Source organism: Monodon monoceros, unplaced genomic scaffold (genome assembly GCF_005190385.1).
Source record: "Monodon monoceros isolate NGI ecotype Baffin Bay Population unplaced genomic scaffold, NGI_Narwhal_1 Super_Scaffold_7, whole genome shotgun sequence".
NCBI lineage: Eukaryota > Metazoa > Chordata > Mammalia > Artiodactyla > Monodontidae > Monodon > Monodon monoceros.
Window position 1 is genome coordinate 70,712,974 of NW_021703784.1, and position 15,305 is coordinate 70,728,278.

Genomic DNA, 15,305 nt, shown 5'->3' on the forward strand with positions numbered 1-15,305 from the left:
AGACTGTGTTTGACTACGTAGGAGGAAGCCCACACCTTGTGCTCAGGATATCTTCAGTATGGCTGGACTTGTCTTCTGGACTTTAAGGAGGAGCTGGGGCTTGCCCACGATGACCCCCCATCCCTCTTATGGTCCACTCTGGTCCAGTCTTCTTTCTCCCCTTTCCCTTGCACTGCTCCTGGCTGACTTAGGGCATGGAGAGGAGAAGCTGCTGCTATGTTGCTGCATTTAGGGATCAATCCAGCAAACACCGACTTCTCAACCATCCAGTAAAATATTCTGTTAGTCCTGCTGTTCAGCTCTTTTTTTTATTCAAGTGTGTTTAAAAACTTGCCAAGATTTCTCTGGGCAGCAAGAAATCAGAACTTTTACATCAGGATTTCCTCTCATGAAGTCTGCCCTCCCCAGTCAGGAAACTGATTGGATATGGCAGCGAGCTGAGAGCAGCATCCTTGCTTCTCCCCTTTCTTGGGTACCCCCTCCCTACCCTGGCTCTAGCACAGGGACAGCGACCGCCCCAGAACTGGTGGAGGCTGACTCCCAGAAAAAAACAAAAGGCTCACAGGAGGTGTTGAACATCCTCCCACTCCCCACTGATGGGGAGGTATTTCTGTGGCGAGAACGTCTGTCTCCATGTGCACTTGGGGTGTGTGCACCAGCTGGCATGATGGGATGTGACAGGGTCTCACCCGGGAGAGAGCTAGGGTCTGGTGCAGAGTGCAGAGCTGTTCTCAGAAATGAGAGATCTCAGAGCAGAGAACGAAGCGGCTGCTCTGGAGAAGGCCTGTCCAAGTAGGAGACCCTTTTGGCAGTGGCTTTTTTTCTTTTATTATTATTCATGAGGAGAGCCAGGAGCTGTAAAAAGTGTGGCCTCCGGACTCAGGCTGCTTGTGAAAAGCCAAATAACAGGGATCCTGCCAGAGAGGCATGGCTGTGAGCAAGGACTTTGCAGTCAGATGTGGGTTGAAATCCCAGCCCCACAACTTCTTAGCTGTATGACTTTAGGCAAGTTACTTGACCTCCCTCCTCATCAGTTGTCTCATCTCTAACCTAAGAATCCCTAATTGGAGCAAGATAACTGACACATAGCAAGCCCCTGATAGAGACTGGTTGAATGAATGAATATGGAAGGCAGTAAACAGTGCCTGGCATAGAGCAAGCATTCAGTACATGTTAGCAGTGTTATCTTTTGATCACCTGCTGTCAATAGGTGATCTTTCCACTCCTATGTGCTATCATTATCCCCACTTTATAGATGAGAACACTGAGGCTCAGAGAGGTTAAGTTCCTTGCTCAAGGTCACACAGTGAGTTAAGTTTCAGAGTTGAGATTCAAACCTAGATCTGAGTCCTCTAGTTTGATGTCTCAGTTTAGATTCAGCAAAGGGTAATACTTGGAGCCAGTTTGCCAGAGTTTATTTGCATTGCAATCTGGAGCTGAAAAGAATGGATCTGAGAGTTTTCACCTCTGCCAGGGATCCCCTGAAGGGGCTGTGGAGATGGCGGTGGGCAACCAGAGGGCTTTCTCTGGAAGCTCAGCTATTTCCTGGGCCAGCAGAGGGCTTCACTGATGCTGCGTCTTAGATCTGTCACCCGTGGGTGTACGAGATGCCTGTCTTCTGGACATTCTGCTCTCATGGATTCTTGCCAAATTCAGAAAGTCAGATTTGCGATTTGGGCATTTACTTGGTGAAATCTTCTCTGGCCGAGTGTTTCATGTGGTGTGGGACAAGCCTTCAACCTTTCTGTAGCCTCTCTCCCAGGAGAAGCTGTTCTCTTCCTCCTCACAAACCCTTCGTGGCTGAGTCTCTCATCCGCCTTTTAACCTGCTTTGGCACTGAGCCGTGCGGAAGCCTTTTGTGACAGGGGGTGGCTTCGGCCTCATTCCAAAGTAGCCACCGGTCAGGACAGCTGCAAGGGAGGGTCTGAGGGCTTCTGTCTGATGCCCGCTGTGGCCGGATCTGGCCACAGCTCTCCCGGAGGCTGGCGCGGCCTGAATTGTAGAATGGCTAGTGCGTTGATTAGAAACGCTGGCAAGAGACTAGTGCCTTTTAGTAAAGAGCTTTTCCCCCTTTTTTCTTTCTTTTCTGGTGGTGCTGGTGCTATGGGAAAAGGCTTTCATAATTGTTTATTGGTGCATCTTCTTGGGGATTCTCCCATATGTTCCCACGCCTCGGATCATTCATGGAAGGTGCGTCCCGTGCGAAATGTTTTCCTTGGTGCAGAGGTCCCTCCTCTCTCCTCCCTCCCTCCCTGTCCCTCTGAGCTTCTGTGACGTCAGCCCGGAGGTGACTGGGTGCCTTCTCTGCCTGCAGGTTCTGAGGCAGGGAAGGCAGGGAATGCAGCTCTGTTGCACAGTCGCCTTCCAGCCCTCAGATGATCTAGGCTGCTCTTTTCACTTCCCCAGTGGACCCTGTTGTCTCACCTGCCACATGCTGCTTTCGCAGCTGTATTTGGGGGGAAAATGTTGATGGCTTTTTGCTTCAGAGACCATTGCTTCCCTATCTTATACCTGGACGCCTTATTCTTTGATGACGATGCACCCCACGTGGGTTCGAGAGAGAACTCATTTCTGTCTCCGGTGTGCATATTTGAAGAACAGGGTCCCCTGTGTGTTTCTTCCCAGTGGGAGTGGGGAACCTGTGCAGCCCCCGGTTGCCTGTCCAGGGATGCGCTCCAAACATGGCGAGGCTTGGAGGAAGATCGATGGCTGCTGCTGGGTTTGGGCTCCAGATGGTGGGCAAGGAAGCTCAAGCCTGTCCTCCTCCACACAAGGCAGTTCTGACCATTGAACATTTTCCCCTCAGGTATGAGTCTTCCTCCAAGGAGGAAGATGACAGCCCAGGAAGGGAGCAACCTCGGTGATGAACACTCGCAGGAACTGTGAGGGGCGGCTTGGCGAGCAGCTTTGTGGTGATTTATGGGAGTCAGGGGCTGCCGGAGAGGGATGTGGATGCTATCAGCTCGGTGGATTAAATGCCCATTTCCATTGTTATTGACATATAAATTATCAGTGCCAAGGAGACTGTGAGGGGAAAGATTTCTGGGGCAGTGATGTGGCGCATGCCCCAGGATATGGACTCGTCTTTGCCCAGATCTGTCCTCTGGGCTCTCAGGAAGCCAGCACTGGGACTGAAATAAAACCCCAAGTCCCAGCTCTCATGATGCCGGCAGCAGCTGCGTTCATTGCTAAAGCAGCCATGGCGGAAGAGGTTCCCGAGTGGATTTTCAGAAGTCGGGAAGACCTTTGAAAACGTAGTGTGGATTTCCTCAGCTGGCAGGAGCCGTGTCAGGCCACGTGCGTGCATCACTTTTGCCTGGGTTCTTTTATTGCTCTGTGGAGTTGGAAGCATCGCTGAAGGAGAGAGGGGATCTTATTCCTGGGAAATGGAATCGGCTTCTGAGTCCAGCCAACAGCAGAAGAGAAAACTGGTAACCCACGGACTGGAAGATCAAAAGAGGGTAAGTGAGAACTTTGTTGCTTGGCTTATGGCGCCAGAATTGCTAAGCGTGGTTCAGAGCGCCCAGGTGGTCGTCTGCATTGTTGCTGCTGTCATTGATTATGCTGGTTTGTCTTTCTCTGGTTAAGGAGGGGGGATGGTGGCTCTCGATTTGCCAGGTCCTAGTGCTGGACTTGAAGCCTTGACTTGTTGGGCAGGGGGAGAGAGAAGGAAGGGGAAAAAAGTCAGAAAGGCAAAGATTTATAAGCCTTAGCTCAGGGAGTTGCAAAAAGTGTTGGTGTTCTATAAGTCAAGTATGAGCTTATTTGTACGGAAGCCCCCCTTTGGGGTTTATACACTGTTAGCACCTTTTGGAAATGGTACTCTTGACGGCGGTAGTTTCATTTGAGTTATTCACCATGTGGTCTGCTGGCTCTTGTGTTTATGGATCAAAACCATATTCTACTCCACTCTTTGGCCACACCTGTGAGAATGTCAAAGCCATTTAAAAAGGCCCGTTGAGTGTAGGTCATTTGCTGTCATTGGTCTGAAAGCTGCAGTCACCCAGGACTTGTGTCTTGCAGATAAAGTTCAGCTTGTCTTCAAAAGCCAAATGCAGTCGAGAGTAGCATTGAGTGGCTGGTTTTCCTGTGTTTCCTCATTCCCAGGGGAATTTCTAGGACCGGGGATGGCCAGGGTTAAATACAGCTCAAGCAGAGTCAGGGTCTATGTTAATCTGAAAATAATTTCTGATGTTTCCTTTGAAATGTTGTGGATGGTTGAAAAACTTCTGGTATTCTCTCCATGTGGAGTGGAGTATCCCTTCTCTTCATGAGTCTCAAAGATCATCTCTTCCTGGTGTGAAATACCTGTGGAGGTGAAAACTAGACTTACACCTCTTCCCTGTACTTTTCAATGGCTCTGTGTGTGTGTGTGTGTGTAAAGGATTTAGTATGGGGCTTTGCTCTGACCTTCAAAAAAATAAACATAAATGGAAACAAACCATATTTTAAAAACAGTTAATTACTCTATTTCTAAAACAAGTTTCCACTCTTTAAGCTGCACTCACCATTAATGTGGGAAGAATGCCCACTATCGTAGGCACCTGGATAAGTGAAATTTGTTTTGTGGTCTTTAATTTATCCAGTGTATAACCTGCTAGACCTGTCTGCTCCTATTTCTACAGGAGCTTTCTGAGAGATGGGAGGAAAACCGGTAATTGTTGTGAACAGATCCTAGGATTGACTGCGTTTTACTAAGTATAAGCCAAGTTTGATATCCAGACACTTTAGTGGAGGAACATTTGGGACCTCTGACACTGTAGAATATTTTAATTGGGCTGGTACACCGAGATAATATGCAATTATGACAGCCTCTCCTTGGTTAGGTATGGATATCTGCATTTCCCATCTGTTCTTGGCTCTAGCTGTGTTGGGTCCACATGTACTATGGAGCCTCTGGAAGTAGAATATAACCCCAAGTGAGGCTCTGCGGCAGCTGGGTTAACATCAATTGGTCATGCTCAGCTGACATTCATTTTAACTTGAACTCTAGCTGTCATGGCGATTATTAAATTTATAATGATATATGTAAGATCCGTTTTAATGACTCTCCATGCTTGAGTGAGCTCTCACTTGTGCTGGCAAAATAAGGCTCAATAGAGTATTACATTTCATCTCCTACTGAATTTTCCAGGCAGTGTTGAAACTTTGCTGAGGAGGAATTAGATTGCTTTTTCTGATAGGCGTTGTGATTATAGTTCCATATTGCTCGAGTACGGTTTTGGGTACTCTTGTAGAAATACCGCCACTGCAACAGCTTCTGTTGGTGTGTGCATGTGTGTGTTTGTGGGTAAACACACACCCCATTTGTGTCAAGTGTGAAGCTGAACAAGCCTCCCGGCACACAGCCTGGAATGTCTCGTCTCCGGAGCTGAAAGGCGACTCTCCAGTGTTTTGGCTCAGATATCTCGGGTGAGCTGAAAACCCCTCTTCAGGGGGGATTGGCTGAAAATCCAACAAAGGCACAATCAAGGCATCCGTTGGGGAGCTGGGAAATCTCCATCAGCATGCTTAAGTTACCACGCGTTCACTGGCACCAGATCCTTGTGGCATTGCTGTCAGTGAGAGAGAGAGAGTGTGTGTGTGTGTGTGTTATCCAGGGAAGGACAATTGTGGGTAGCTGCGGAGACAAGGCAGAGAGAGAGTGGCCAGCTTCATTTTGCTATATTTCTTGCCGTCCAGAGCAGCAAAGCCATTTTCTTTAAGGTTTGGTAGGTTTCATGCATCTTGCTGTAACTTGGCCCTTTTTTTGGTTTTCATACAGATAGAGTGCCTTGTTGAGGGCTCTAGATCTGGCTCTTTGAGGGTATTTGCCTGTGATTTCTGCGGTGAAGAGTGCCATGAGCTGTGGAACCAGAGAGCTGGGTTCAAATTCCAATTGTGCTGTGTGACTCTGAGAAAGCTACTTAAACTCTCTGACTATTAGATTCTACATTTTCCAAGAGGACAGTAGTATTTAATTATAGGGATACTGTGAAGATTAACTGAAGTAAAGCTGGTAAGGACTTTGGTGACTGGTAATTATTTAAGAAATGTTCTGTATATTCTTGGGACAATTTGCAATGTGGTATTTCTTATTGTCCTTTTGTTCTTAGAGGGCTATATGTGATTTTGTTTTAAATCTTTAAAAAAACACTCAAGGAATACACACTCATTACACATTCAAGCATTACGGAAGAATTCAGTGTAAATTCCTCTTTTCTCTAGTTTTATCCAGCAGTGACTGCTATTAACAGTTTGATATATAGCATTCCTGACTACTCTTGGTTTGTGTTTCTTAATAAAAGGAAATCATACTGAACATATTTTTAAGAACCTTGTTTTTCCACTTGATATAGTGTGGATATCTGTCTGAGTCATTACATACACACCTACCTCATGCCTTTTAATGACTAGAGAGAGTTCCATTATAGAATGTGCCAAAGTTTATTAAAATGTATTAATTAGTTAAAATTTATTTAACTAATCCCTGGATGTTTCCAGGTTTTGGTTTTTGCTCTGTGATTTTTTTTTTTTTGGTATTACAAAATTCCTTTGTTCATCTATTCAGCAAGTATTTATGAAGTACCTTCCATGTGCCAAGTCCTATTCTTGGAGCTGGGTATCAACTAGACAGACATGATTGCTTTCTTCCTGAAGCTTACATCCTAAACCAGCTCTTTCCATCCAACTTTCTGCAATGATGAAAATGTTCCATTCATGAACCGTGCACGTCAGTAGCCACTAGTCATATCTGGCCACGGAGCACTTGAAATGTGGCTAATATGACTGAGGACCTCATTTACTTTAAATTGGGAATTCCCTGGCGGTCCAGTGGTTAGGACTCTGCACTTCCACTACAGCAGGCATGGGTTCGATCCCTGGTCAGAGAACTAAGATCCCGAATGCTGCACGGTGTGGCCAAAGAAAAAAACTTCTCATTTGGTTTAAATTAATTTAAGCTTAAATAGACTAGTTGGCTACAGTGTTGGACAGTGCCTCTCTCGACAGCTACATCATCTATTTGCAGACAATGGCCTACGTGCTAAAGAAAATAACTAGGCCTGGGTAGTGTCATGGGTGTGGCAAGGGTGAACTTCATACTTATAATTATTTTTAAATTTTCTTTTAATTGAGGTGTGACTTACATTCAGTAAAGTCCATGCTTCTTAAGTTTACAGCTTGATAAATTTTCTTTTATCTCTATCACACCTGTGCAGCCACCACAGGAAGATATAGACCATTTCTTGACCCCAAGAGGGTGTGTTGTAGCTGGGTATAAGGGATGCCCCCCTAGGGAAGTGCCTTTTGAGTGGAGACCTCAGTGATGAGCAGCAGCTGGCCATGGGAAGCTCAGATGGCAGACTTCAGATGTGAACGTGCCCACACTCACCCCGCAGCAGGGAGGGCTGCCATTCAGAACTCCCCCTTGGGGGACTTATCTTGGTGCCACTTATGGACAGTAGCTCCCCATGCATCCCTAGCACTTGGAAATTCAAATTCTGTGCTGACGTCAGGAAAAATCCAGAGAGGCATGGGGCTGCAAGTTGCCACGGAGAGAAATTCAGTGAGGTAAGTATTGTTCAGTGCTGTAAGAACCCACTTAACTAGCACAGATGGGAGGAGTAAAGTTTCTCTGACAGGCACCTATTGATCAGTAAAGGGAATGACTTTTTGATTGATTTTTTTCTCTACTCCTCCTTAGAAGTTTGTCCTTCACAGACGGAGCTTTCCCACAGAGGATGAACATAAAATAAGAATTGTTCAGGGGTTTTTAAGATACTTGATGACTGAGCGGTGACAAAGATGGCTTAGTTTGAATATTCTCCGGGCTGTCAGCTTCTCAGCATGAAAGACTTCCTGGGGACAGTTTTTTAAAATGACTTTGGAGAGAGTGAATTTGGGCTTTGTATAATTAAAATTTTCCGGGTTGGCTGAACGGCTCTGGGTTGCCAAATGCTGCCGTACAAAGTGGAAGATATTATCATACTTGCCCTGTCATCCTCTCCCCTTCATTTTTATCACTGGCATCCCTGACTTCCCCGTCACGTGGTTGCAGCTCAGAATAATTTTACCTTCTCCACCACCCACTAAGTCCTCTACCTTTTCATCCTATCATGAGTCCCACTTGCTCCTGTGCTACATTGTATCTGCAGCTGTCTCTTCTTTCTGGACTTACTGCCACCACCTTCATTTCAGGTCCAGGAATTCTTGCTTGGCTGGTGTCATAGGCTCCTGGCTGGCTCTCTTGTTTCCATTTCTCCTTTAGACCATCCTCCACTCCTGGCCAGATTACTCTTCTTGGAGTCTTCCTGGAGTGTTGTCATCCTATTCAGTGATTTCCTGCTATGACCTTACCCTCCCCAGCCTCTGGCACTTTTCACTGTGCCCAACTTCTAGGGTGTAATAAGTAGAAGCTCAAATCTCATTGGAGTCTCATAGACCACAGCTTCACCCCTGGAAGAGTTCTGTAACCTCCCTGAGCTGTTTTCTCAGTGGTATTTATACATAGCTTGTAAGATGCTTAGCCCTGTGCCTGGAACATGGTAAATAATCAGTGAGTGGGAATTGCTGTGATGATTATAGTCTCCCATTCTCTTTTATCCAAATATTCTCTTGCCAAACTCTCATTTCTGTTTCATGAACAACCCTCACATTTCCCCCACCTCTGAGCCTTTGCTTTTGCACGTGCCTGCCTGTCCACCTTGAGACCCCTCATCCGTCCTCCGTGAAGAATGCATCCTTCTCCTGTTTCTGATACCTTGTTCACATGCAGCCAGGGTACCAGTTCATGGCATTCTCCTCATGGCCCAGATGTTCTTCTACATGTCACACCCTGTACTAGTTTGTTGGCTCATTGAAGAAGGAACTGGTCTTACCCATCTCTTCATGCCCTGGCACACAGTAGGCACCAGTAAATGTTGGTTGAATGAATGAACGTTAGTTGTTGCTTTGAGATTTCTTTTTCCCTGTGGTCCTGAAGCTGAATCTGATCTTCCAAAAGGACTGGTTTAATATGTTGTCCACTCTTAGAGAGAGAAGAGGGAGAAATAGGATTCAAGGAGGTGGTTAGGAGTTCCCTGCAGTGATTGAATACATTTGATTCGGGAGACTAGATTGGGTCTGGTGAGTGGACTAGAAAGAAGGGGCCTATTGAAGTGATATTTTGAAGGAAGGAGCAGAAGAGTTTGGGTTAGCGACTAGACTAGTGCCTAGACTGACAGAGGGATGAATCTAAGATGTTGCCAAGCTTTGGTACATCGGTGGCTGGAGGGAACTGCAGCCCTTTGAATGGAGCGACTTGAAGTAAAGACACCTTTTAATGCTTCTCACAGCAGAAGTCCTCTTTTGCTTGGTTTGCACCAGTGGAAGCAGAGCAGTTGTTATTTCTTTTCAGGCAAAGAAGGAAAACAAGATGTATTTTAAGGTACTTTTCCCAAGCACCCATGACTTAGATTTAGTGAATCTTTCAGAAAGGATTAAGAAATAGGCTAAGGATAGGGAAAGTAACTAACATATTGTACAACTGCTATGTGGCAGAGAGTGTACTGGGCACTCATTTTATCTCATTTAGATCTCCCCCAAGCCCTTGATGTAGGTATTACCAACCCATTTTACAGATGCAAAGGAAAGGATTTCTCCAAGTTTCCACAACTTATTGTGTCTGCTAGGCTCCAGCACCTCACTGTAATTTCACCTACCATTAGGATTATATCTCTAAAAATTTTAAACTGGAATTTACTTTAAAAATAGTTTCTTCTAACTTCCTTTTAGTCGTTTACTTGTATATACATGGACATACACATACACACATGTGCGTGCATACATACTCCATAGCAGGGTTTGCCTGTGTGGCATCTTACAGGTGTTTGTTCATCTGGGAACTATGTCCATATTATTCCTGAAATCAGAGCTCCATGCCACCACCCTCCCCAAGGTCAGTCTCCGGCCATGGTGAGGCTGAGCTGCTGTAGAGGAATTCTCCTCCTAGTGGTCTGAGCTCTGAGATGCTGCCAGTGTGGTCAGGGCTCTGGACGAATGGATGTTCACATGTCAGGTAAAAATGCAGCTCCAGCCCCAGCTCCCTGAGCTCTTTCCAGATGAGCTGAGATGCTTGCTCTTCGGCGTGGGCCCATGTGCTGCTGTCGCCCCTTTGTAGCCGGAGGTGGCAGCAGTTACAAGTTGATCAGCCTCCAGACACCTCCCTGCCTGGATGGCCTGCCTGTCTGCCTGGCCTGTTAACCAAATGCTCAGGGGATGTACACCGAGGGCCTACCACAGCACATTTCACATGTCACTGAAGGCTGGAAAAAGACTGTAGCCGGATGCAACTCAATTCAGTTAAGTTTTGAGCTTCTGTTCAGGTATAGGGGGAGAGAGGCTAGCAAAGGGGCCAGGGCAATGCCCTGCTTTCATTCCAGTGCGGAGAATGTGAGACAGCTCAAGATCAGTCTCATTTATGCATTCATTCATCCCACATTTATTTATTGAGTCCCTACTGTATGCCAGCCAGCCACAGCGTGAGGCTCTGGGGTCATAATGATGAGCTTAGATACTGTCCCCGGTCTCTTGGCACTTCCATTGCCTTGGAGGAGTCAGTTTAACCAGCAGTGACGGTGACATTAAATAAGTGTGTGTCTGGCTTGGAGAGGTTGGCAGGGGTGGGAGGGTGGGCAGAGAGTGCTTCCCTGGAGGAGGAGGAACTTGAGCTCTGCCTATAAGAGGCTGAGTGAGGAGCACACTGGAGGGAGCACTAAATAAGCAGCTCGCAGGGTGGACTGAATTGTGTCCCCCTGCCCCAAATTCATATGCTGAAGTATACCTCAGAATGGGACTGTGTTTGGAGATAGGCCCTTCAAAGAGATAATTCAGGTTAAATGAGGACAAAAGGGTGGGGCCCTAATCTGCTATGACTGGTGTCCTTCTGAGAAGAGGAAGGAATGTGCGCACAGAGGAAAGGCCATGTGAGGACATAGTGAGAAGGCCGCCATCTGCAAGCCACAAAGAGAAGCCTCGGGAGAAATCATACCTGCTGACACTTGGAGTTTGGACTTCAAGCCTCCAGAACTGTGAGAAAATAATTTTCTGTTGTTTAAGCCACCTAGTCCACGGTATTTTGCTTTGGCAGCCCTAGCAGACTAATACAACTGGCACACGGGGAGCGAGGGAGTTGGCTTAAGGCATTTTACCTACAACAACCCAGACTGTAAGCTCCCTGAGGGCAGACGCTAGGTCACTTCCCCAGCATCCAACACACTGCCTGATGTCTGGTAGGTCTTTAGGAAATATTTGTTGAGTGAGAAAATCCATGAATGAAAAAGATGAGGACAGAGAATGGAGAAACTGGACAAGCCATATGAACAGTTGGGATTTTGTCCTGTAGGCATTGAGAAACCACTGGGGGTGTCAGAATTAGGGAATGCCCTGAAAGTGGTGCTTGGGAAGATTTCTGGAATAAACCAGGGTGGATAGGAAGGGGTGAGGGTAGCTGTGCAGGTGATAGAGCCTGGAATCAAAGAGACCAGTTAGAAGGCCACAGTAGCCACATAGGCATTCATGATAAGCTTCCATTCCAGGGCTAAGACAAAGGGAAGGCACAAATGAGCACAGACACAAGGAATAGAATATGAGGAACAGAAGCTGGCCAGCAACTGGATATGGCTGACTCCTATTCCAGGTGTCAAGAATCCCAGGGGTCTCCAAGGTTCAGAGCCTCCCCTTCCCATACCTGCTAGAATGGTGTCTGATAGTCCAGTGGCACTTTGAATCATGACTAATGTACCCCGGATGCACCGTGATCTCCTGCACTGGTCATAACAGAGTAGTTGACTCTGTCTCCATTTGGTGGATGAGGTAAGTGAGGCGAGGACAGGCCAAGTGACTGGCCCAACATCACACAACTTGTTCATAACTAGAAGGAGGTGAAGATCCCTAGTCTTTATCCTCTAGTTTAGGGTCACTTTCCAGGGAATAAAACTGCCTTCCTCAATCAGCAGAAATAAATGCTGATGTTTTGTTATTTTAGCTTAATTTTCAATGGGGAAGAAGATAACAGTTTGGGGACCCTACTTTAAAGATACTGGAAAAGTTAATTATTTTTGGTCCTAAAGGTGCTAGAAGTTGAACAGTAATTCAGGCACCTCAGAGGTGGCCTCTTCCCATTTATTTGAAAGATACACATAAATTGCATGAGGATAGCTCTGTCCCAGCTGGCTTCCAGGAACCAAATTACTGTGTCCTCAGCACAAAGGAGGGCTGAGATTTAATAAGAAGCAGTAAGCAGTGCCAACCTTCCAGCTGGCTTCCTATGTAGGGCTGGCATATTTGTTAAAGCCTTTTACTTACCTGATCTCTTTAGACTTTAATTTTTTCCGTTGGTCTGTATTGTTTCATCATTAATTCCTTCCTTAAACTATATAAAATATGGTCTTAAACTGGAGGAAGAGAGTGGCAATGTCACCTAGGCTGTTTGGTATTTGTTAAGAACATAACTTTGGGACCTTATTATATTGGATAATTTATCCTTTCTAGCCTCTGTTGCTTCATCTTGAAAATTAGGATGATAATCATACAACCTTTGGTGAGGATTATGAGATATAATGCACTTGAAGTATTTAATGCAGTAGTTAGTACACAATTAAGTATTAAATGATATTTATTATAATTCTTACATGTTTCCCTTTCCTTGGTTGGCAAAATTCTCTAAGTGGCATATTTTGGGAATAAAATGGGGAGGAGGGGGGTGGAGAGGGAGATGGGTGCCTGCTGCTCATTTGAGTTTCCATTTCTGGTTAACTGAGGTCATATAAAATTACTTCTGGTTTAAACTTTTGTTACTGCATGTCTCCCTCAAAGAAAGTCTGCTTTTCTGCTTTAGAAGTAGAGTCAGTGAAAACAACCACGTCTTCCTTTATGTAGCAATCCTGTAGGAACTTCCTTGACCTCATCGTTCTGCACATTAATTGACAATTTACAGGACTCTGGTATGTACAGATGAGGCTAAACCTTTTGTGTGATTCCAACACTCCCCCACCACAAGTTGCATTTTTTGCGTGAATATGTTTTCTGAATTTCATTTATTACACTTTGTAGCATCCCCTAAAACTGCAGCACTGGGAGAGAAAAATCTGGTTACCTAGAGGTAAGTTCCAATTAATCAAGGCTTTCCAAATCTTGTCCTAGGTTACTTTGCTCCTAAAGCTTAGATCAGATTCCTCCATGCCTGCGGTTTGAATCAAAATAATGACATCTCTGACTCCTATCCTCAGGGCATTAATTTTTAATCTTCCTTCTCTTTGGGATAATTAGAAAGAGAGGGACGGGGGTGGGGGTTGGGGAGAGAAATGGAAGGAGATGCGGTTGGCAGAGCAGGAGTGGGTGTTTTTATAATGCAGCCTCTTCTGGGAAGAGGGAGCATCTGAAGTCTTGCATCTGCATTTCCAGTTCACCTGAGGAGGCAGAGGCGAGGGTTGGGATTGGGACGGTGGCTAATGGAGCCAGATCAGGGTGATGTCTGATGTGGGAACTGGAGGTCATTTGGGGAATGAGCCAGAGCTGTGTAACTGTGTGTGTCAGAGAGGAAGGTCGAGAAATACACTTGGGTGTATGTGGGGATTTCTCCCTTGGCTGAGCTGAGTATGTACAGACAAGGTTACTCACAGCCTTGTCCATTTCCTGTATCCACGCTCCCTTGAACCTCTGGGGGGGTCACAGTGGGACTTGAAGGACAGGAGTCAACATCTTGATTACAACTAGCAAGATGCATTTTAAATGTGCCTTCCAGTGATTCTAACGTACACTGAGGTTTGAGAACTACTTTCACGATGGATTAAAACCTGCTACCACCTCCATCAGCACCAAAATCAGGGCTTCGCAGGACTGGGTTGGAGGAAATTTTTTTTTTTTTTTAATTGCAAAGAGTTTCACTTAAGTTCCCTTAGGAAAAAATGAAGTTTGTTGTTTGTTAATGGAAAGGATACACGTGCTTAGGAACCCAGAGAAATGTCAAGAACCAGGCTTCAGGAAGGGCAGGAAATAAGGCAACTCCAGGTCCCGGCCATTTGTTCCTCCTTGGCTATTGTGTCCCTTCTCTGCTTCTCTCAGTGCATCTCTTCCTCTCTCTTCTTCCCAGCACTCGTCCTCTGCTGCTATTCATAGTTTCTTTCTCTTCCCTTTTAACTTCAAGGCTGACGCTCATCACCTCCACCTGCCATCACAACTTAGCTCTTTCAGTATTACTGTCCACTGAGAACTTCCCTTTGTGTTGCTTAGTTCAGAGTCGTGCGATGCTCAGATTGACTCATCTCATCTTGTCCAGCTTAGAAGCGAGTCCAGAGAGTTAGATCAGCCACTAGATTGGCCACTCATGAGTTGTGGGTCTGTTCCTGGGCCTGTCAGCTATGGCTCCAGTGGGGGTAGGTCACATGGTACATGGCAGCCTTTGAGAGTAGATTATCCCAGGAGGAGTCATGTGTAGGCAGGCAATGACTGACATCTCTACGTTCTTAGATAGAATTTGATGGAAAGAGGAGACTAGAGAGGAGGAGGCACTCTTTGGGTTGGATGTCAGGGGAGTGATGGAATCATCTGTTGAATGTCTGTCTTTGTCAGTGGATTGTCCCTGCCTTCGTAAAGCTCACAGCCCAATGGAGCAACCAGGTATTAATGAATATTGAAACAAATATCCACTTAGGTTCCCCTGATTGATAAATGAAATATACCAGGGAAGATGGGGCTTTCACCAATGGAAAACAGGGGCTTCCCCGGTGGTGCAGTGGTTGGGAGCCCGCCTGCCAATGCTGGGGACACGGGTTCGATCCCTGGTCCAGGAGGATCCCACATGCTGGAGCAGCTGAGCCCGTGCACCACAACTTCTGAGCCTGCGCTCTAGAACCCGCGAGCCACAACTACTGAGCCCACGTGCCACAACTACTGAAGCCCGCGCACCTACAGCCCGTGCTCCACAACAAGAGAAACCACCACAATGAGAAGCCTGCGCACCGCAACGAAGAGTAGCCCCCGCTCGCCGCAGCTAGAAAAAGCCCTCGTGCAGCAACGAAGACCCAAAGCAGCCAAAAATAAATAAATAAATAAATAAAAATTTGTTAAAAACAAAACAATGGAAAGCAGGAAGCCAAATGGTAAGGTGGGAAGAACTTCAGCAATTTGAACAATTTGGGTTTCAATCTGTGCCTCAGAATGTATTGGGTCTTTTGATCTTGGAAGAAGTTTTTTAATGTGTCTGAGTTTCACTTCCTCATCTATAAAATGTGGATACTAATAGTTCCTACTTTGTAGGGTTATATTAAAAGAAATAATGTATGTAA